General features: G+C 45.2%; 1 protein-coding gene and 1 pseudogene across 5 annotated transcripts in view; one reads left to right on the forward strand and one right to left on the reverse strand.

Annotated features, from left to right (window-relative positions):
* Positions 1-21,834, reverse strand: part of LOC124784187 (protein yippee-like 2) — a 627,503-nt gene that overhangs the window by 198,553 nt on the left and 407,116 nt on the right. The gene's annotated exons all lie outside the window — the stretch shown is intronic.
* On the forward strand, positions 20,636-20,753 carry LOC124726256 (annotated as a pseudogene).

The following is a 21,834-nucleotide window of genomic DNA, read 5'->3' on the forward strand; positions in this document are numbered from 1 at the left end:
CAGCACATGTCCTACCAACCGGTCCCTTCTTTTTGTCAAGTTATGCCACATACTCCTCCCCAATTCTATTCAATACTTCATCATTAGTTATGTTATCTACCCATCTAATCTTCAGCATTCTCCTGTAGCACCACATTTCAAAAGCTTCTATTCTCTTCTTGTCCAAACTATTTATCGTCCACGTCCCACTTCCATACATGGCTACACTCCATACAAATACTTTCAGGAACGACTTCCTGACTTAAATCTATACTCGATGTTAACAAATTTCTCTTCTTCAGAAACGCTTTCCTTGCCATTGCCAGTCTACATTTTATATCCTCTCTACTTCGACCATCATCACTTATTTTGCTCCTCAAATAGCAAAACTCCTTTACTACTTTAAGTGTCTCATTTCCCAATCTAATTCCCTAAACATCACCCGACTTAATTCGACTACATTCCATTATCCTCGTTTTGCTTCTGTTAACGTTCACCTTATATCCTCCTTTCAAGACACTGTCCATTCCGTTCAACTGCTTTCATAATTTGAAAGAGGGTATTCCAGTCAACATTGTGAAAAGCTTTCTCTAAGTCTACAAATGCTAGAAACGTAGGATTGCCTTTCCTTAATCTTTCTTCTAAGATCAGTCGTAGGGTCAGTATTGCCTCACGTGTTCCAACATTTCTGCGGAATCCAAACCGATCTTCCCCGAGGTCGGCTTCTACCAGTTTTTCCATTCGTCTAAAGAATTCGCGTTAGTATTTTGTAGACGTGACTTATTAAACTGATAGTTCGGTAATTTTCACATCTGTCAACACCTGCTTTCTTTGGGATTGGAATTATTGCATTCTTCTTGAAGTCTGTGGGAATTTCGCCTGTCTCATACATCTTGCTCACCAGATGGTAGAGTTTTGTCAGGAGTGGCTCTCCCAAGGCTGTCAGTAGTTCTAATGGAATGTTGTCTACTCCCGGGGCCTTGTTTCGACTTATGTCTTTCAGTGCTCTGTCAAACTCCTCACGTAGTATCGTATCTCCCATTTCATCTTCATCTACCTCCTCTTCCATATCCATAATATTGTCCTCAAGTACATCGCCCCTGTATAGACCCTCTATATATTCCTTCCACCTTTCTGCTTTTCCTTCTTTGCTTAGAACTGGGTTTCCATCTGAGCTCTTGATATTCATGCAAGTGGTTCTCTTTTCTCCAAAGGTATTCTTAATTTTCCTGTAGGCAGTATCTATCTTACCCCTCGTGAGATAAGCCTCTACATCCTTACATTTGTCCTCTAGCCATCCCTGCTTAGCCATTTTGCACTTCCTGTCGATCTCATTTTTGAGACGTTTGTATTCCTTTTTGCCTGCTTCATTTACTGCATATTTATATTTTCTCCTTTCATCAATTAAATTCAGTATCTCTTCTGTTACCCAAGGATTTCTACTACCCCTCGTCTTTTTACCTACTTGATCCTCTGCTGCCTTCACTATTTCATTCCTCAAAGCTACCCATTCTTCTTCTACTGTATTTCTTTCCCCCATTCCTGTCAATTGTTCCCTTATGCTCTCCCTGAAACTCTCTACAACCTCTGGTTCTTTCAGTTTATCCAGGTCCCATCTCCTTAAATTCCCACCTTTTTTGCAGTTTCTTCAGTTTTAATCTACAGTTCATAACCAATAGATTGTGGTCAGAGTCCACATCCACCCCCGGAAATGTCTTACAATTTAAAATCTGGTTCCTAAATCTTTGTCTTACCATTATATAATCTATCTAAAACCTTCTAATAACTCCAGGGTTCTTCCATGTATGCAACCCTCTTTAATGATTCTTGAACCAAGTGTTAGCTATGATTAAGTTATGCTCTGTGCAAAATTCTACCAGGCGGCTTCCTCTTTCATTTCTTGGCCCCAGTCCATATTCACCTACTACGTTTCCTTCTCTTCCTTTTCCTACTGTCGAATTCCAGTCACCCATGACTATTAAATTTTCGTCTCCCTTCACTACCTGAATAATTTCTTTTATCTCATCATACATTTCATCTATTTCTTCATCATCTGCAGAGCTAGCTGGCATATAAACCTGTACTACTGTGGTAGGTGTGGGTTTCGTGTCAATCTTGGCCACAACAATGCGTTCACTATGCTGTTTGTAGTAGCTAACCCGCACTCCAATTTTTTTATTCATTATTAAACCGACTGCTGCATTACCCCTATTTGATTTTGTATTTATAACCCTGTAATCACCTGACCAAAAGTCTTGTTCCTCCTGCCACCGAACTTCACTAATTCCCACTATATCTAACTTTAACCTATCCATTTCCCTTTTTAAATTTTCTAACCTACCTGCCCGATTAAGGGATCTGACATTCCACGCTCCGATCCGTAGAACGCCAGCTTTCTTTCTCCTGATAACGACGTCCTCTTGAGTAGTCCCCGCCCGGAGATCCGAATGGGGGACTATTTTACCTCCGGAATACTTTACCCAAGAGGACGCCATCATTTAATCATACGGTAAAGCTGCATGCCCTCGGGAAAAATTACGGCTGTAGTTTCCCCTTGCTTTCAGCCGTTCGCAGTACCAAAACAGCAAGGCCGTTATGGTTAGTGTTACAGGGCCAGATCAGTCAATCAATCATCCACACTGCTGCCCCTGCAACTACTGAAAAGGCTGCTGCCCCTCTTCAGGTACCACACGTTTGTCTGGCTTCTCAACAGATACCCCTCCGTTGCGGTTGCATTTACGGTACGGTTATCTGTATCGTTGAGGCACGCAAGCCTCCCCACCAACGGCAAGGTGCACGGTTCATGGGGGGGGGGGGGGGGGGGGGGCGCAATTCTATAGCTACATATCATCTTACTGACAGGAGTACCCTTACACAATGTATTCACGGTCAAGAGGAGCGGCATTCCTGCGTCCAACTGGCCACCCGCATTTATGTTTCAAAAATGTTCAAATGCGTGTGAATTCCTAAGGGACCAAACTGCTGAGGTCATCGGTCCCTACACTTACGCACTACTTAAACTAACTTATGCTAACAATGTCACACACACATGCCCGACGGAGAACTCGAACCTCCGGCGGAAGGGCCAGCGCAATTCGTGACATGCCGCCTCTAACCGCGCGGCCACTAGGTGTGGCGCATGTATGTTTACGTGGTTTCCCTAACTCGCTAAACGTGAATGCCGGAGTGATTCCATCGAAAAGGAAAGCTCGTTCCTTTTTCCCCACTGATGTTCAGTTCCAGCATATGCTCTGTCTCGAATGAGTCAACGAGGTAACTCTGAGCTTTCTTTAATGACAAATCCGTTGCTAGAAGAGTTACATTGTTTGTTTTATACATTTATTTTGGCATTTGGTCCTACTGCGGCCATCTACATATTACAAAATGTCTTGACGGAAATATATTACCTTTCCTTTCCATATTTGTACTACACTTTTGTGTAAAGAAACATATTAGAATCACACAAAAATTTTGGTGTTATTTTATACACTATTGTTCCGTAAGTGGTTATAGCAAATTGCTGACAGAAGTGGGTATCTATTGGCGAGATTTTTCTATGAAAGGGTCACAAAATCGTTTTGGCGAATGTCGTACCGCCTGCAGAAAAGAAGTCACATGCTTTCAATTTCTAACTGATGTTCCATCACACTAAGAACACGAGGACGCAATAACCACAATTACACACAAATGACTAGAAAATGAACCGTGGTTGAATCTCATTTTTATCGGCGATGTATTTTGCTGCTGTTTCTCTTACATGAAGTCAACCAACGTTTTCAGGGAGTATCTGTCTATATTCTTACGTAACTTTTACCTCTTACTACAGACTGATTGCACTTTGTTTCACCATTTGTGACAGGCTTTTTTTTTTTTTTTTAAAAACGACACTGTTAATATCATATCGTGACAATTTCAATTATGTGTTTGTGGCGTGTTCATTGCCTCTGTGGCTGGTCTGTCCACACTCTCACTGGCCTTCATTCTTATGTGGCCCATTACCCACATAAAATGCACCTGTTGGCGAACTGCAATGTTTTTTACCAGTCCTTGCATGATACCCAGAATAACTTTACGGTACGGTAGTTGCACCGAAAGGCAGCGATGCAGCGATAACTGCGCTGCTGCCCGCAGTTGTTGAAACTGATCTGCTGTCTGATGCAAACGAAAAACAATGCACACTGGCTGATAAACGACCTGTACACAGGCAAGCCCCACTTTTTGCTTAGCGTAAGTGTAAATGCGCGCAGCTATAAACTGTGCAACGTATGACTGGAAACAACCACCACGCGCTATTTGATATACTTCCCAAAACCTCGTTTACTCTTTTTTCTATTATATCTAGTCCAGTGATAAAGGAGTGTGAGATAATCGTTCCCAATTCAACTTCATTTATTGTTCAGTTGGAAAATGTGGAGTAATTCAGCGCGACTTTATTTCTTCTGTCCTCTGATAGTCTCTACTTCCGAATGCTTGGAACAGTCAAGAGTTCTAAATAATTTGCGCAAATTATTCCAGTTCCTGTTTTGCGGCGCTATTTTCGTATTTTACTACATCCTGTGTGGCGGCACAAAATACCCAAATCGTCACAAAAAATAACTATGGAACAAGTACACGAGAAAAAAGATCTTACTTCAACCTGCAGAGAGAGATACGAGGCCGTGCCTCCGATTCTTTTTGTGAAAGCTCTTAAACCTTTTGAATTAAACAAAAGTTATTAACATTTTCTATCGTGGCAGCTGAGAATGCTGACTAGCGAGACAGAGTCCGTCAGTAGTAAGGAGCGCGACTCGCACAGCCCCGACCATGAAACCTATTTTTTTCCGGCGGCTCGCTTCAAGCGAAGACAGAATATCGCACGCCCGAAAATATTAAATTTGCAGTTCTTAGAGATTCCGTATCTTTGTACCCACAACCCTACACACTGAAATGCTGTCATAAAATGTGGATGAAACTGTAGTATTTGCAGCCACGAAGGGACAAAACGTAAATATGGGGAAGTAACGTCAATTTAGTAACTTTACTACTAACTCTGTGCCACGTACAGGCCGTTGTCTGTAAATTAGCTGTAATGGGCAAATATTGTTTCACAGACATCAGCAGTAAGGTATTGTTATTCACTACTTTATGGATGGAAATGTGAGCACAGCGTGTTATCATTTCCTCGCCTTTCAGCACAGCGCCACACAGTTGCACCTCCAGAACTAAAACGGATCACATATACACTCCTGGAAATGGAAAAAAGAACACATTGACACCGGTGTGTCAGACCCACCATACTTGCTCCGGACACTGCGAGAGGGCTGTACAAGCAATGATCACACGCACGGCACAGCGGACACACCAGGAACCACGGTGTTGGCCGTCGAATGGCGCTAGCTGCGCAGCATTTGTGCACCGCCGCCGTCAGTGTCAGCCAGTTTGCCGTGGCATACGGAGCTCCATCGCAGTCTTTAACACTGGTAGCATGCCGCGACAGCGTGGACGTGAACCGTATGTGCAGTTGACGGACTTTGAGCGAGGGCGTATAGTGGGCATGCGGGAGGCCGGGTGGACGTACCGCCGAATTGCTCAACACGTGGGGCGTGAGGTCTCCACAGTACATCGATGTTGTCGTCAGTGGTCGGCGGAAGGTGCACGTGCCCGTAGACTAGGGACCGGACCGCAGCGACGCACGGATGCACGCCAAGACCGTAGGATCCTACGCAGTGCCGTAGGGGACCGCACCGCCACTTCCCAGCAAATTAGGGACACTGTTGCTCCTGGGGTATCGGCGAGTACCATTCGCAACCGTCTCCATGAAGCTGGGCTACGGACCCGCACACCGTTAGGCCGTCTTCCGCTCACGCCCCAACATCGTGCAGCCTGCCTCCAGTGTTGTCGCGACAGGCGTGAATGGAGGGACGAATGCAGACGTGTCGTCTTCAGCGACGAGAGTCGCTTCTGCCTTGGTGCCAATGATGGTCGTATGCGTGTTTGGCGCCGTGCAGGTGAGCGCCACAATCAGGACTGCATACGACCGAGGCACACAGGGCCAACACCCGGCATCATGGTGTGGGGAGCGATCTCCTACACTGGCCGTACACCACTGGTGATCGTCGAGGGGACACTGAATAGTGCACGGTACATCCAAACCGTCATCGAACCCATCGTTCTATCATTCCTAGACCGGCAAGGGAACTTGCTGTTCCAACAGGACAATGCACGTCCGCATGTATCCCGTGCCACCCAACGTGCTCTAGAAGGTGTAAGTCAACTACCCTGGCCAGCAAGATCTCCGGATCTGTCCCCCATTGAGCATGTTCGGGACTGGATGAAGCGTCGTCTCACGCGGTCTGCACGTCCAGCACGAACGCTGGTCCAACTGAGGCGCCAGGTGGAAATGGCATGGCAAGCCGTTCCACAGGACTACATCCAGCATCTCTACGATCGTCTCCATGGGAGAATAGCAGCCTGCATTGCTGCGAAAGGTGGATATACACTGTACTAGTGCCGACATTGTGCATGCTCTGTTGCCTGTGTCTATGTGCCTGTGGTTCTGTCAGTGTGATCATGTGATGTATCTGACCCCAGGAATGTGTCAATAAAGTTTCTCCTTCCTGGGACAATGAATTCACGGTGTTCTTATTTCAATTTCCAGGAGTGTAGTTAAGATCACGGCCGGCCAGAAACTCTGCACGCGTGCGGTGCTCCTGCACATGTGCAACTCCCGGGTCACAGCGTGCACGCCGCAGCCGTCAGCGTTCATGTAGTGCATGTTTCTACGCACAGATGTCGCTCTATCCACTTGCTGGGATACTCTGTACCGGCGCATTCTAGTGCTCTTTCCACAGCTTGCAAGCCAACCATGGGAAGGTATTTCGCGTATTAAACATTTAAAATTCTGTCACAGTCTACTCAATGAGACGTCTACTTTTATGTTAACAGTTTAACCCAGTAAGACAAGTAATACAGTTAACAACCGTGGGTTTTTATTAAGGCAGCTTGACTGACGGCACGTAAATACGAGTAATGTTTTTGATCTAGTATTTAAGAAAGAGAGCACTTAGCGACTTCCAACGAACCTTATTCATGATTTCAAATAACATTAAACTAATGCAATGTTTCCTATAACTAATTCTCGGTGCCCTCAGTTACACCCACATAATTTCTGTCTCACTGACCTCTGAACAGAATGATAACCGCAGACCTCTCGATGATCACCTGTTATTTCAATACCATTATTGCTACATCTTTCATCAGCTCCGTCTGAAATCTGCATTATAACCGACAATTAGATGAATGTTACGTTTTATCGACTTCAGCTGAGCGTAGCCCTTCACACATTTAAAAAAATACCGTAAATGTAAGTATACATTGGAACAATCGGTTTAACAACAAACTTTCCTGATAATAATGTAACATGGAGCAGAATGAGGCACTAATGCACAGTTAGTAAGCAATAATTTTTAATTATGAAAGGAATAAATCCAAACAAGTTTATCACTGGTCATGGAAAATGATAATCGGGTTGATGTGTCTCATCCATTTTCTTGAGGACATTTAATTTTGCTTGCCGTTCTTCACTCTTGAGTACACTACACTCGTCTTTGTGATATGTATTGTAGCGTCTTTGAATTGAAAACTTACGCGGCCGCCTATTATTCGGCGGCTTAGCAAACACTGTGAGCTTTCACCAACGGCTACAAAAAAGAATTGCAGTTCCCAGTCATTTTTAAACGACTGAGAACATAGATCTCCCGTCCTTTGCTTTTTCACAGTACCTGCCATTTCTCAGTACTTCCCTGTTAAGGTTGCGGTTACCAGGGGTAAACGAGACTGGGTATGTTGCGCTCTTGCTTGTACCACGTAAGCAGGGAAGTGGAGCCGCCGCCGTTCATTTAGGACACACGTCTAATAACAGATGTCGCTGTCGCACACGTGCGCACGTGTGCAGCACTTCCGCACGTCTGCACACTGTGCAGCGTTTGGCCGGCCCTGGTTAAGATGGTGGCGATGTCATCTTCCTCATTTTCACACGACAAACCGTACGAGGAACGTTATCTTTTGAGGGAACTTCAATGTGCCGTTTATATCTTCACAGCAAGCAAGTAAGAAAAGTAGAAAGCAGGATAATTTCGCTGAATAAGGCGTAGCCAATTGTGTAGCAAATTTTGTTGACTGACGAACCAATACGTCATGGAAACAAGGTCGGGTGAGGGGCGAAGCTCACCGAGGAGGAAAACTAAGAGCTACGACTTTCGGCTGCCCACGTACTTTCACCACGACGACTATACGTAGTCGATGTTACCGCGTTTGCTACAATACACGATAGCGACCATGGGGAGTAGTAACCTGCGACGCTGACGTCAGAGCCGGTCGTCCGACGCTCTGTAGCCCGCCAGTGTCATAACATACACTGTCACGTTTTTGCGTGAATACAAGGTTTTTAGGTGAATGTGAGCTCTTGACGACTGAGTACAGAGTTGCGCTACAGTTAACAGCAGTGCCGGTGTAAAGACGAAGCGACGTAAGCCACCGCTTGGGGTGGTACGCTCTGAGAGGTGCCGTTACTGAAAGATTTATATATAGGATTTATTATAATTAACAGAGGGCGAATGCGACTCCAAGTTGAGAGGGACTCCCCTGGCAGCCATATGCAAAATCTGTATATAATGCGTATCAGAATTAGCAGCGAAAACTAACGTGGGATAAAGTGTATGAGGGAGAACGGGGGGAGGTGGTGGAGGCGTAAAATGAGAAGTCGCTTGTGTGAAAAGTGTTCTCGTATTGGCCTTAATTATCAGTGTGTTGAGAGAGTCTGAACGTATGTCTGAATTGTTTTCGTTGAAACACAATGGTTTACCGTGCGATCGCTCGTTGTTCTAACCACTGTAGAAAGCGAAAAAAGTTAGGCATTAAGTTTAACATATTTCATAAGAACTGTGAGACGAAAGAGTCACTTTAGGAAGTAATGCGCCAAATAACGGGAGGAAAATTCAGACACAAAATCGCAATTACCACGAAGAAGTAGAAGAGACTTTACTGGTAAATACGAGGACATGCTGATATGTAACGCCTTCGAATCTTCTATGTGAAAATTCCTACGTTATTAACATTCCGTATCATTACTCTTCATGTCTACACGTTTATTTCTCAACACTGTCACTCGGGCGACAAATCCGAGAGTTGGAACTTAAATAGTAGCAGCTATTTATCCACAACCAATACAAAAGAGTTACATGTTTGCACCTGTTACTGTCCTTCAAAGTAGTCACCAGCGTTGTGTAGAACCCGTTACCAGCGACGTGAAAGGCGTAGTATACCGTTAGCAGATCCTGTTCTGTTGATGGTGCGAATGGAGCGATCTAAAGTTATGGTGATTCTCGTGTACGACTGTGATGGTGTTATCCTAACGCATTACAGACCGTCAATGCAAAGTATTAATGTTCGTTTTTGGAGCATCACCTGCGACCAGCTTTACGAAAGAAGCGGTGACAACAATGGGACTGGGAAGTACTGTACCATCCACCATATTCCCTGGACTTAAGTCCTTGTGACTTTGATTTGATTCCGAATATGAAGGAGCCACTTCGTGGCATTCACTTCAGAACTGTTCCAGAAATTCGACAGGCAGTAGACCGCTCCATTTCCACCAGCAACAGAACAGGCTCTACTAGCGGTATACTATGCTTTCCACATCGCTGGCAACGGGTTCTACACAACGCTGGTGACTACTTTGAAGGACAGTAACAGGTGCAGACATGTAACTCTTTTGTATTGCTTGTGAATAAATAGTTGCCACTATTTAAGTTCCAACCCTCGTACATTTCTCCCAACAATGGACCAGTTTGTTTTACCTGAACTATAGAAGTGTAGTACGTTTCACGTTTATGCCAGCCACAAACCCACCTCTGCCTGCACCGCTTCATCACTATCACGCTGAAGTCCTCAGAAGTGCTCTGTAAGTTTCGTAAATAGACGAAAATTGGATGAGGTCAGGTACGGAGGATGGTCGATGCCAGCGAACTCAAGGAGTCGGATTGTTGCAGATTTCGCAGCACTCGTGTGTGCTCTGACGTTGTCATGCTGAAGGAGATACTGATCGATGTACTGAACTCATCCAATTCGAAACAGAGAGTTACACATCGCCATGTTACACGCTACAATTCGGAGCCCTTTAGCGGCAGGGGACTGCAAATATATAAAATAAAAATCAAGATATTAATAATGTCTGTTTTATTTAATTAAGAAGCTGTAAGAGTTTTCGCACAAATAAAAAAAAAGAAATTGGAGGCCCTACTTTTCATGTTTTAATGTACGTTCAATGCTTCCACAATCAACCTGAATGTGGCCAGCTTTATCTCTGCACCATTTGACTTAAGAGATTTAAAATTGCACCATATGTACATGTTTAAACTCTTAACTGTTCAGTTATTTGTCCATGAGTAAGAGTTTTGTCTCTTAGGTATTCCAATCCTAAAAAGACCATCAGCTTTGAATTATCTGTCGATATTCTCATTTTCTATTTAGCGGCAATTTGACGTAGGTTATGTACTCCACTTTGATCATCATCTTCAGATTTTCCTGTTATTAGTTGATCAGCAAATAGCAGCGTCATGAAATTAAAATAATCTGATTTTAACGTGTCGTGTAATAAATCAACTATTTGTGAATGATATCGTCGATATCAAAATTGAAAAGAACATTAACTATAAAACTAAATGCTGTAAGTGCGACAATGTGCGTTTACGCCATTAATCATTATGCGAGAAGAAATATGCAAAACGACGCATGTTTATAGGATCCTATCTCTCTGTAAAGCGCTGAGGTAAAATATAACATTTACAACGAGTAGTTGAGGATTATTTTCTGACTGCCAACAACAAGTAGTTTATGTCCTTCGGAAGCTAGACAAGCATTTCGCTGACCACAAAAAATATTTTAGAAAACAAACACATTAGATACTTCTTCAATAAAATTTCGTACAGAGAAAAACTGTTAAAGGCTTTATTTGTTTACTTGAAGAGTAAATAATAATAATAATAATAATCATACTGTGCGTCTGTTCTCGGCAAAGGTTCGAGCCCTCCCTCGGACATGTGTGTGTGTGTGTGTGTGTGTGTGTGTGTGTGTGTGTGTGTGTGTGTTTGTTCTTAGGATAATTTAGGTTAAGTAGTGTGTAAGCTTAGGGGCTGATGACCTTCGCAGTTAAGTCCCGTAAGATTTCTCTCTCTCTCTCTCTCTCTCTCTCTCTCTCTCTCTCTCTCACACACACACACACACACACACACACACACACACACACACACACACACAAAACTGTCACAGAAACAGTGGTGTAGTGGTGATGACACTAGACTGTTGCATGGAGGGTCGTGAGTTCAAAACTTACCAGAAGTGCAAAAATTTTAATTTCTATATTCGGTTCGAATACATTCTAGAAGTATCCACAAATGTCAAGAATCATTGTACTGGAATGTTATATATATATATATATATATATATATATATATATATATATATATATATATATCGTATGTGTTCTGGCTGGACGCAGTTCGTTCCGCGCTCTTGTATGTGCAAGTGCTGAATAAACCTTCGTTAAGTGAAGTTAGTGCTCGTCATTCATCTACTAACACCATCTTCTACGAGTCAATATGCTGTGATATTTTGCCATAGTGTCACACGTCATGACTCAAAGAAAAGCATACGTAGAGACTTAAAAGACAGCTGAAGTGAACTGGCAACGGTAAGCTCAAGATCTGCAGAAATGGAATAATTTTTCAGAGGTCCTATGTTGTACGCCGACTCAAAGAGGTCACATCACCAAGTTATCAAACTGCCTGATGATAATGATGATGATGATACTACAACACGAAACATCCCGACTGCATTCGCAATTGTCTACGAGTTTAACATGTGCCTAGAAAATTCTATGCGATTCGGTGAGGCGAGAGGGGCAGCGAGGACGTCACCTGTGCGACACCTACCACGTATGCTAGCAAACGTGGGTGTTACCACGCTTGCGTGAAGACTGTCTGGGATAACTCTGATGTTGGAACGCCAGTCGGTAGGTGTGGTGTCCGCCTGTGGCCTTGACCGCGGGCGCAGCAGCAGGGCCAGACGGCCGACAGTCTCCCTGTGGGAGGCGGAGGTGAGTGTAACGTAACTCTGGCGGTATGGCGTTGCACTGGGAAACGCGATACAGCCGCCTAGCCGGTCTCACACGGAGGTAGAGAGGCGGAACGCGGGATGCCTATCTAGCAGGAGACCACTGTCCGCTCGCCATCAGCTGCCGGCGGTGAGTCAAGACAGTGAACTACCTGCCGTATCCAGAAACTAAACACCTGTTGCAAATCACTCGCTTTCGTAACCACGCACATTTGTGAGGTGGTGCTCGACATAGCAGTAGCCGATTATAACACCGGCGGTGGAAGTCAGTGATTACATTGATTTGATTTCTCGCCTGAAGCCTTTCTTCCACATGTGTGTGTGAAGTGGAAGTAAGACAGGCGCTGTTCGGCATTTAGTTCCTGATCACCAGATCTTGCGCCAATGGCCTGGATGAAACTTCCTCTCCGCAGACACGGAGAGAAGGGATGACACACTGTACACAGTCACCTCTCTGTTTGACAGGGACGTTAACCCCGGTGCTCCCCTTGGTGCCACACACACGGCGGCATCGCGTTTCACCTTCTCCTTCCTCTCACAGACATTCATCGCAAACACGGCACCACATTATGAACACTCCCAATACAGTCACCTACACTCAACAAGCACACTTACACATTGACAACAGACTCCCACACTTCGCCAGCATAGGTGCTGACGTCCGCGAAGGAAAGGAAAAGCTTTCCAATTAAGTGGTTGAATCAACACATCGAGATCTTCATGGGCATGGGTCAACCATGCCGTACAACTTTACTTCCTATAACATCAAAACTATTCGGTGTCCTGATGCGTCTTGCTTTTCCTCGTTTGAGAATTGCATTTGGCCTTCCTTTTAAAACTCTACCTTCTGGGAAAAAAAGTAATCAGTTTTTTTATTCTTTTCTTAAACTCGTTTGGACACTTTCGTCCCAAAGTCAGTCGGCCTCGCTTAATTTATGCAAAATATTATGCCAAACATTCGGACGGTTTCTCTACTTTAGGCCTGAATTATAAGATATGCACTTTTTATTTTGTTGCGGCAGCACACCTGAAAATGCTGAAATATTAACCATGGGATTGTACAGTTTTGGTTGCTTCTGTATCTCTTGTTTCTTGGAAACATCTGACGAGATTATTTTGCAGATGAAATACTGTCAAGCCATAAAAAACACAAAAGCAGGTCAGTGTGTACAATCTCATCTTCAATATTATCTAGCGATCTTCACACGGATAGCACCATTTCCGAACATACGACTTGTCTGGCGTAGCGATAACTTGCACAAGACAAAGCTTCCTCGTGAATCCGTGTATCTGTCATTCGAATGGTTCAAATGGCTCTGAGCACTATGGGACTTAACATCTGAGGTCATCAGTCCCCTAGAACTTAGAACTACTTAAACCTCACTGACCTACGGACATCACACACATCCATGCCCAAGGCAGGATTCGAACCTGCGACCGTAGCGGTCCCGCGGTACCAGACTGAAGCGCCTAGAACCGCCCGGCCATACCGGCCGGCCTATCTATCATTAAAAACCGTATCAACATCTGTACAGCAGTTCTTGAGATTAGGTTACACATACAGACAAAAAAACGTGGCGGGGGAATTTATAATCTGAATACATTATTCACAATATTTATAGATGTGAGTAGACTGTAGTCAAGCTTCGTTACTCTCTGGAGTCGGGGTAGCTGTTTACTGCTTTTCCCGCCAAATACCGCTAGCCTTTCTCGCTGAGCAGCTCGTACTTCACATTATTGCCAAAAGACGTCACAAGACGCCTATTAAACATCCAACAGATAACAATATGGATATCGCAAACTGATCATTACTATAATTATACATCACATACGCAAACCTTTCTTGTGAATCAGGCCGTCTACTAGTGCAAACCGTAGCAAATTCCGCGCAGTAGTTCGTAAGATCAGGCTACACACACACACACACACACACACACACACACACACACACACACACACACACACAGAGAGAGAGAGAGAGAGAGAGAGAGAGAGAGAGAGAGAGAGAGAGAGAGAGAGAGTTTAGGGCGAGCATTCACAACCGAATAAAAATGTAGGCCACCCAAACGTTTGCTATAATATTTTAAAGGAATAAAACTAAGTCCAGCGAAGAAGACACGAAAGAGTTTCAGAAATCCTTATTTCACTTCCTTCTGCAGCCACTAGCAATTGTGGAAAACGTCATGGTGTCACAAAACGGCTGTCACCTTCCAGAAGGACATAGAAAATTGATCAGCTCGCGGACTGTGAATTCCGGTCCGTCCAAGTGCACTTAAGTACTGCTAGCCAGCGTAAGACACTTACCACATTGAATTACAAAGAAGAACTAGAAATAATTGAAGGGAGGACAGTCCCTTGCGCTACTGGTTCGTCTAGTAAGTGCGAAAGCGTCAAGGAGATGAAAATCGAATTCCAGTACGGACACTATAAGAAGGGTGCTGGAGATTGAAATTGATAGAGCAAGGACAGTCGGGTAATTTATTAATTCCTCTCATAAACGATTTCACCTTGGGCGGAAAATCGAGGTATTTCGAACTCATACGACGGCTTACAGGTAGTCTCATTTCCTATGCACCTCCGCGAACTGGACAGGAGAAGAGGAAATACAGCGAAATTAATGTGTCACAAAGTATTCTCTGCCACTTACCTCAGGCTGAATAGCGGAGTACAGTAGCACATTTTGGAATTATTCGTTCCCTCAAAGCGAGGAGCGTGAAATCACCACGCATGCAATAGGAACAGCTTCGAAGAAATATGCTTTCACAAACAAGCTTCCGGTGTTTTCTTTACGGATATGTTTAGTAATTGGAGCTGTAATGAACGAACATTGTTTCACAGCCATCTGCGCTATGGCATTGCCACTCACTACTGATACGAACAGGAATTCGAAATCCTCCCGAATACGATTCCAGTGTCTGAACCACAGCACCACACAGATAACAACATAGCCGCACGTACAGAACTAAAACGGAACACGCAACGTTATGATGGAGCCACGTCGCGACGTTATGATGGAGCCACGTCGCGTTGCATTTTTAAACACAAACCAGACGAACAACGAACTGCCGCTGCATCGAATCATATCTTCATAGCACGGAAGTACACAATGCGATCAAAATTATCCGGACACACCCAAAAACATACGTTTTTCATATTAGGTACACTGTGCTGCCACCTACTCCATATCAGCAACCTCAGCACTCATTACGCATCGTGAGAGAGCAGAATGGAGCGCTCCGCGTAACTCACGGACTTCGAACATTCTCAGGTGATTGGGTCTTGCGTCGTACGTTTGTACGCGAGATTTCCACACTCCTAAACATCCCTAGGTCCACTGTTTCCGATGTGATAGTGAAGTGGAAACGTGAAGGGACACGTACAGCACAAAAGCGTACAGGCCGACGATGTCTGTTCACTCACGGAGACCGCCGACAGTTGAAGAGGATCGTAATGTGTAATAGGCAGACATCTATCCAAGCCATCACATAGGATTTCCAAAATGCATCAGGATCCACTGCAATTACTATGTCAATTAGGCGGGAGGTGAGAAAACTTTCATGATCTAGCGGCTGCTCATAAGCCACACATCACGCCGATAAATGCCAAACGACGCCTCGCTTGGTGTAAGAATTGGACGATTGAACAGTGAAAAAACATTGTGTGGAGTGACGAATCACGGTACACAATGTGGTGACGTCTGGCTCTGAGCACTATGGGACTTCACTTCTAAGGTCTTCAGTCCCCTAGAACTTAGAACTACTTAAACCTAACTAACCTAAGGACATCACACACATCCATGCCCGAGGCAGGATTCGAACCTGTGACCGTAGCGGTCGCGCGGTTCCAGACTGTAGCGCCTAGAACCGCTCGGTCACGCCGGCCGGCAATGTGGTGACCCGATGGCAGCGTGTGGGTACGGCGAATGCCCGGTGAACGTCATCTGTCAGCGTGTGTAGTGCCAACAGTAGAATTCGGAGGCGGTGGTGTTATGGTGTGGCCGTGTTTTTCATGGAGGAGGCTTGCACTTCTCTTTGTTTTGCGTGGCACTATCGCAGCACAGGCCTACATTAATGTTTTAAGCACCTTCCTGCTTCCCACTGTTGAAGAGCAATTCGGGGATGGCGATTGCATCTTTCAACACTGTCGAGCACCTGTTCATAATGCACGGTCTGTGGCCGAGTGCCTGTACGACAACAACCACCCTGTAATGGACTGGCCTGCATAGAGTCCTGACCTGAATGCTATAGAGCACCTGTGGGATGTTTTGGAACGCCGACTTCGTGCCAGGTCGCACCGACGGACATCGATACCTCTCCTCAATGCAGCACTCCGTGAAGAATGGGCTCCCATTCCCCAAGAAACCCTCCAGCACCTTACTGAACGTATGCCTGCGAGAGTGGAAGCTGTCATCAAGGGTAAGCGTGGCCGAACACCGTATTGAATTCCAACATTACGTTAGTTTTAGGCTTTCGATCCCGGAACCTATCGCGAGCAATGCTGAGTTACCCAAATACTACTCGCGAAGCGCCATCGCAGCGTTGCACCCGACACTACTTTTCTCCCACTTTCCAAACTTAAGCTCTCAGAAGTGAAAGCACTGCCCGCCAATGGCAAGGTTCTCGGTTCAAGTCCCGGTCCGGCGCTAAGTTTTACGCTTCCAGGAAGTTTCGAAGCAGCACACACTCCGCTGCAGGGTGAAAAAGTCGTTGTAAAATAAAATTCTTTGATACACAAGCGACCAGCTTTGTTTCTCCGTTACGGCTATTGTGGACAGGAGACAGGTACGCAAGTCGACGTTGCAGCGCATCCCAGACGGCCGGAGCGGGTCGGGCGGCGCAGACGGCTTGCGGCGCAGCTGAGGCTGTGACGTCAGGCGGTGATTGCCGCCGCTAACGGGCGCCAAGGACGCCGCGTTCGCGGAAAGTTGCAGCGGCCCGCCCCGTCACAACACGCCGCTACGCTACACTACACTGCCCAGATCCGTGCTAAACCTACTTGCAAGCAAGGCGCCGTCTGCGCTGGAAGCACACTACAGTTAAAAGGTTTCGAATAAGGCACATTAAAAATCAATCGAGAACTTGAGAAACGGGCAGTTGCTGAGCACAGTCGGATAATAATGTCTGACAACACTGAAACTCGTGACAAAAAGTAAAACACCTACAGCCGTCCTTATGATTTTATTTTATTTTGTCGCTACCAGTTTCGACACTTCATTGCGTCATCTTCAGGCTGTTTTGATGCGGTACAGACTGATACGATCCCCATGCATAACCCATCAGTTGGCAACATTACTGGATTCGCAGATAATGTGACAGCACTCCAACCATCAACTGTCAACGTTTCAGCACTCCAACTATCAACTGTCAACATAGAATGAAACTTTCAGTCTACAGCAGAGTGTGCGCTGATATGAAACTTCCTGGCAGATTAAAACTGTATGTCGGACCGAGAATCGAACTCGGGACATTTGCCTCTCGCGGGCGAGTGCTCTACCGACTGAGCTACCCAAGCACGAGCCCCGTCCTTACAGTTCTAATATCCTTTCTTCCAGCAGTGCTAGTTCTGCAAGGTTCACAGGAGAGCTTCTGCGAAGTTTGGAAGGTAGGAGACGAGGTACTGGCGGAATTAAAGCTGTGAGGACGGGGCCCGAGTCGTGCTTGGGTAGCTCAGTCCGTAGAGCACTTTTCCGCGAAAGGCAAAGGTCCCGAGTTCGAGTCTCGGTCCGGCACACAGTTTTAATCTGCCAGGAAGTTCCAACTGTCAGCATGTTGATAGTTGGAGTGCTGACACATTATCTGCGAATCCAGTTATGCCGGCAATTGATGGGCTATGCATGGCGATCGTATCAACCTATACCGCATCAAAACATCCTGAAGATGACGCAATGAGGCGTCGAAACTGGTAGCGACAAAATAAAATAAAATCATAGGGCTTTTGTAGTCCTGCTAAAAGGATGGACATACAAAAACACTAAAAGAGTGTCCTAAGTTTCTAATACCGGGATTCTGTTGTTAAAGAAATGGCAGAAATTAGAATGTACGAGAAGAGCTGCAACCGAGACAGCTGAAAATACAAAGAGAAATGCGCTGAGTTGTTTGTGTTCCTACGAGAGCAATGGCCCTGGCGCCACCACTGCAGACATGGACACAGTCTGTGACAGAATGACATAACGACGACGTCCGTCGACCAATCACAAGCCATCTATGCCACAACCCTGCCTGGCCACGGCATCAATAACCCTATCTTTCACTAAACTGTACGCCTTCTCCGTCCTCTCCCGCCAGAACTTCAATCAACTCCTACTATCCAATTTGAAATGTGTCTCCAGATATACCCTGCTTTCAGCCCTAGTCACAACGCCCCACCTCACACCATCCTTCCACTTCTCTCCCTTGTCATTCCTTCACCTCAACGAGTTTTAGTCGTCTGCGGTTCCACAGTTACACTCACCAATCCACCTCCATCACAGCACTGTCGTGCGCCACAAATATCGCCTTAATAAACAGCATCATCATCATCATCAGCGATTATACTTAAACTGTAATATAAAATCTAGAAGTTTTAAAAAACGTGGAAACTGTCCACAGATGAGTTTTTTTTAAACGTGTATTGTTATTCGTTTCATGTGTCAAAACTTTTATGCATAACCTTTGCCTGAAGAGCGTTTTGATCCGCTGCCAGCCCACTACTTCGTGGGCAGCTGAAATATAATGGCAGCCACAAGAGACTGAGGAGGACTCCGATCAAGTTCAGAGCTCCAGAACGTTCTGCCGCGCGGCATTAGTCGAGCGGTCTATCGCGCTGCAGTAATGGACTGTGTGACTGGTCCCGGCGGAGGTTCGAGTCCTCCCTCGGGCATGGGTGTGTGTGTGTGTGTGTGTGTGTGTGTGTGTGTTTGTCCTTAGGATAATTTAGGTTAAGTAGCGTGTAAGTTTTGGGACTGATGACCTTAGCAGTTAAGTTCCATAAGATTTCACACACATTTGAACATTTTTGAACGTTCTCAGAACTGACGCGACGTGCACGGATGTCGTCGGGAGAAATAAATAAACACACACACACACACACACACACACACACACACACACTAAATTACTTACGCGTTTCGAGCTGAAAATTATCGATCTGTAGCTCCTAGGAAAAAGGCTAGATAAACACACAGACAGGAAATCGGCCGCAAACGTGTCCCCAAGGAAACAATGAATAAAGTCAGAGTGCATCTTCTGGAGATAAAAGGAGAGTCATATGCATAAAAGCAAATTATAAACAAAAACGTTATAATTATAACAGAATACAACTGTACCTGTACTATGTGTAAGCAATAAAATAGAATACTTTCCCAGAACAGCGTTCACGTGACTGACGCATATATGGACTTTTTCCCTCATGCTGATCTGAAACTGCAGAAAACGTCTAACCTTGATCAAGAAACCCGTATGACACAGCAGACAACTACCAAACAACACAGCAGACACACTCGAGGGCACAAATGGTTCAAATGGCTCTGAGCACTATGGAACTTAACATCTAAGGTCATTAGTCCCCTAGAACTTAGAAGTACTTAAACCTAACTAACCTGAGGACACCACACACATCCATGCCTAAGGCAGGATACGAACCTGCGACCGTAGCGGTCGCGCGGTTCCAGACTGAAGCGCCTAGAACCGCTAGGCCACACTGGCCGGCACTCGAGGGCACAGTTCGTAACAGCTAAGTCTAGCGCATAGAAAGAAATTTTCAGCAAAAAAAAAGCAACTATTTCCCTTCATTGTGCAGGGTGAGTCAACGAAGATGTTATCCTTAAATACTTCTGCAACAGTTCAACGTACCGTAGTCCCGTTTTCGATCACATTATTTGTAGCAATGCTCTGACAAAGCGGCAAGTGCTGTTCTTCAGCACGACGCGAACGGTTATAGCAGTTTACGCCACAGCTCGAGAAATCTCTTGTTCCGCTCGATCTTCCCATCTTCCCGTGCCCTTATAGTCTGGTATTATCTCCACCACGTGCCTTAACGTTATTAATATAGTTTAGATTTTGTTACTAACCGTTACTGTGAAACACGGACTTTAATATCTTCTGCGGTGCAGGTCACATGTAACAACAACAAATAATAATTAATAAAAATATCACAGTCACGATTCAATCCTATTTTCGAGTTTTCACTCTTCCCGTGTTCTTATGATATTTGTTGGTATATTCAGTATCGCCGGCCGCGGTGGTCTTGCGGTTCTAGGCGCGCAGTCCGGAACCGCGCGACTGCTACGGTCGCAGGTTCGAATCCTGCCTCGGGCATGGATGTGTGTGATGTCCTTAGGTTAGTTAGGTTTAAGTAGTTCTTAGTTCTAGGGGACTGATGACCTCAGATGTTAAGTCCCATAGTGCTCAGAACCATTTGAACCATTTTTTTATTCAGTATCTCCATGCCGCTGTAATTTACTTTCAAGATAGCAATTACAGTCAGTTTAATACTATCTTTGACATTTTACCCTGCTTGAACGCTAGTAGCCAACAGCCTTGCCGCAGTGGTAACACCGGTTCCCGTCCGATCACCGAAGTTAAGCGCTGTCGGGCTGAGCTATCACTTGGATGGGTGACCATCTGGTCTGCCCAGCGCTGTTGGCAAGTGAGGTGCATTCAGCCTATGTGAGGCAAACTGAGGAGCTACTTGATTGAGAAGTAGCGGCTCCGGCCTCGGAAACTGACATGCGGCCGGGAGAACGGTGTGCTGACCACATGCCCCTCCATATCCGCATCCAGTCACACCTGGGGGTTGAGAATGACATGGCGGACGGTCGGTACCGTTGGGCCTTCATGGCCTGTTCGGGAGGAACATAGTTAGTTAGTTGAACGATAGTATCGTTTGTCCAGTCCTACAGATAAATTCTAATTGCAATAACATTAATTGTAGAGACTTTCTAACAACAAAATTCCAACTTATACAAGGGAATCCCGCCGGCCGAGGCGGCCGAGCGGTTCTAGGCGCTACAGTCTGGAACTGCGCGACCGCTACGGTTGCAGGTTCGAATCCTGCCTCGGGCATGGATGTGTGTGATGTCCTTAGGTTAGTTAGGTTTAAGTAGTTCTAAGTTCTAGGGGACTGATGACCTCCGCTGTGAAGTCCCATAGTGCTCAGAGCAATTTGAACCAAGGGAATCCCTAAAGCTGACTGAGCAGAGCCGTACAAATATGCTGCACTGATAAACATTAAAATGGTAAGGGCTGAAGAAGCACTGAGAAACGGCATAGAAGAAAATATCAAAATTGGGGAAAACTTTTGCTGTACAGCATCAAGGATGTACCTGTTACAGTTAACACTTTCGCTTAAAATGAAATGAAACAATGCAGATAGCACGTACATCAAACATGTGTCAGGCACGCTCGACGAGGCAGATCTTTTATGTAAAAAAAATATATCGCGGCTCAGCAGTACACACGTTGATAACCCAGAAGACAACTATTTCTCCTATATTATGTTTCTGTTAAGCGCCACGTGTGCTTAGAGAGATGAATGCTTCAGCCTTCTCTTTCTCGTTCTTCATTCACCACGAATTCAACAAATCGCAGTACCATTTACCTGCATTTAACAAAAGTGGTACTAGTGATGTGGCACGCGCTACTTACGACGTAAAACAGTTTCAAATACACGCAGTCTTCTTCACTGTACACAGTCTTGCCCCTGTCTTCGTACTGAATGTTCCTCCTT

Source organism: Schistocerca piceifrons, chromosome 1, assembly GCF_021461385.2.
Source record: "Schistocerca piceifrons isolate TAMUIC-IGC-003096 chromosome 1, iqSchPice1.1, whole genome shotgun sequence".
NCBI lineage: Eukaryota > Metazoa > Arthropoda > Insecta > Orthoptera > Acrididae > Schistocerca > Schistocerca piceifrons.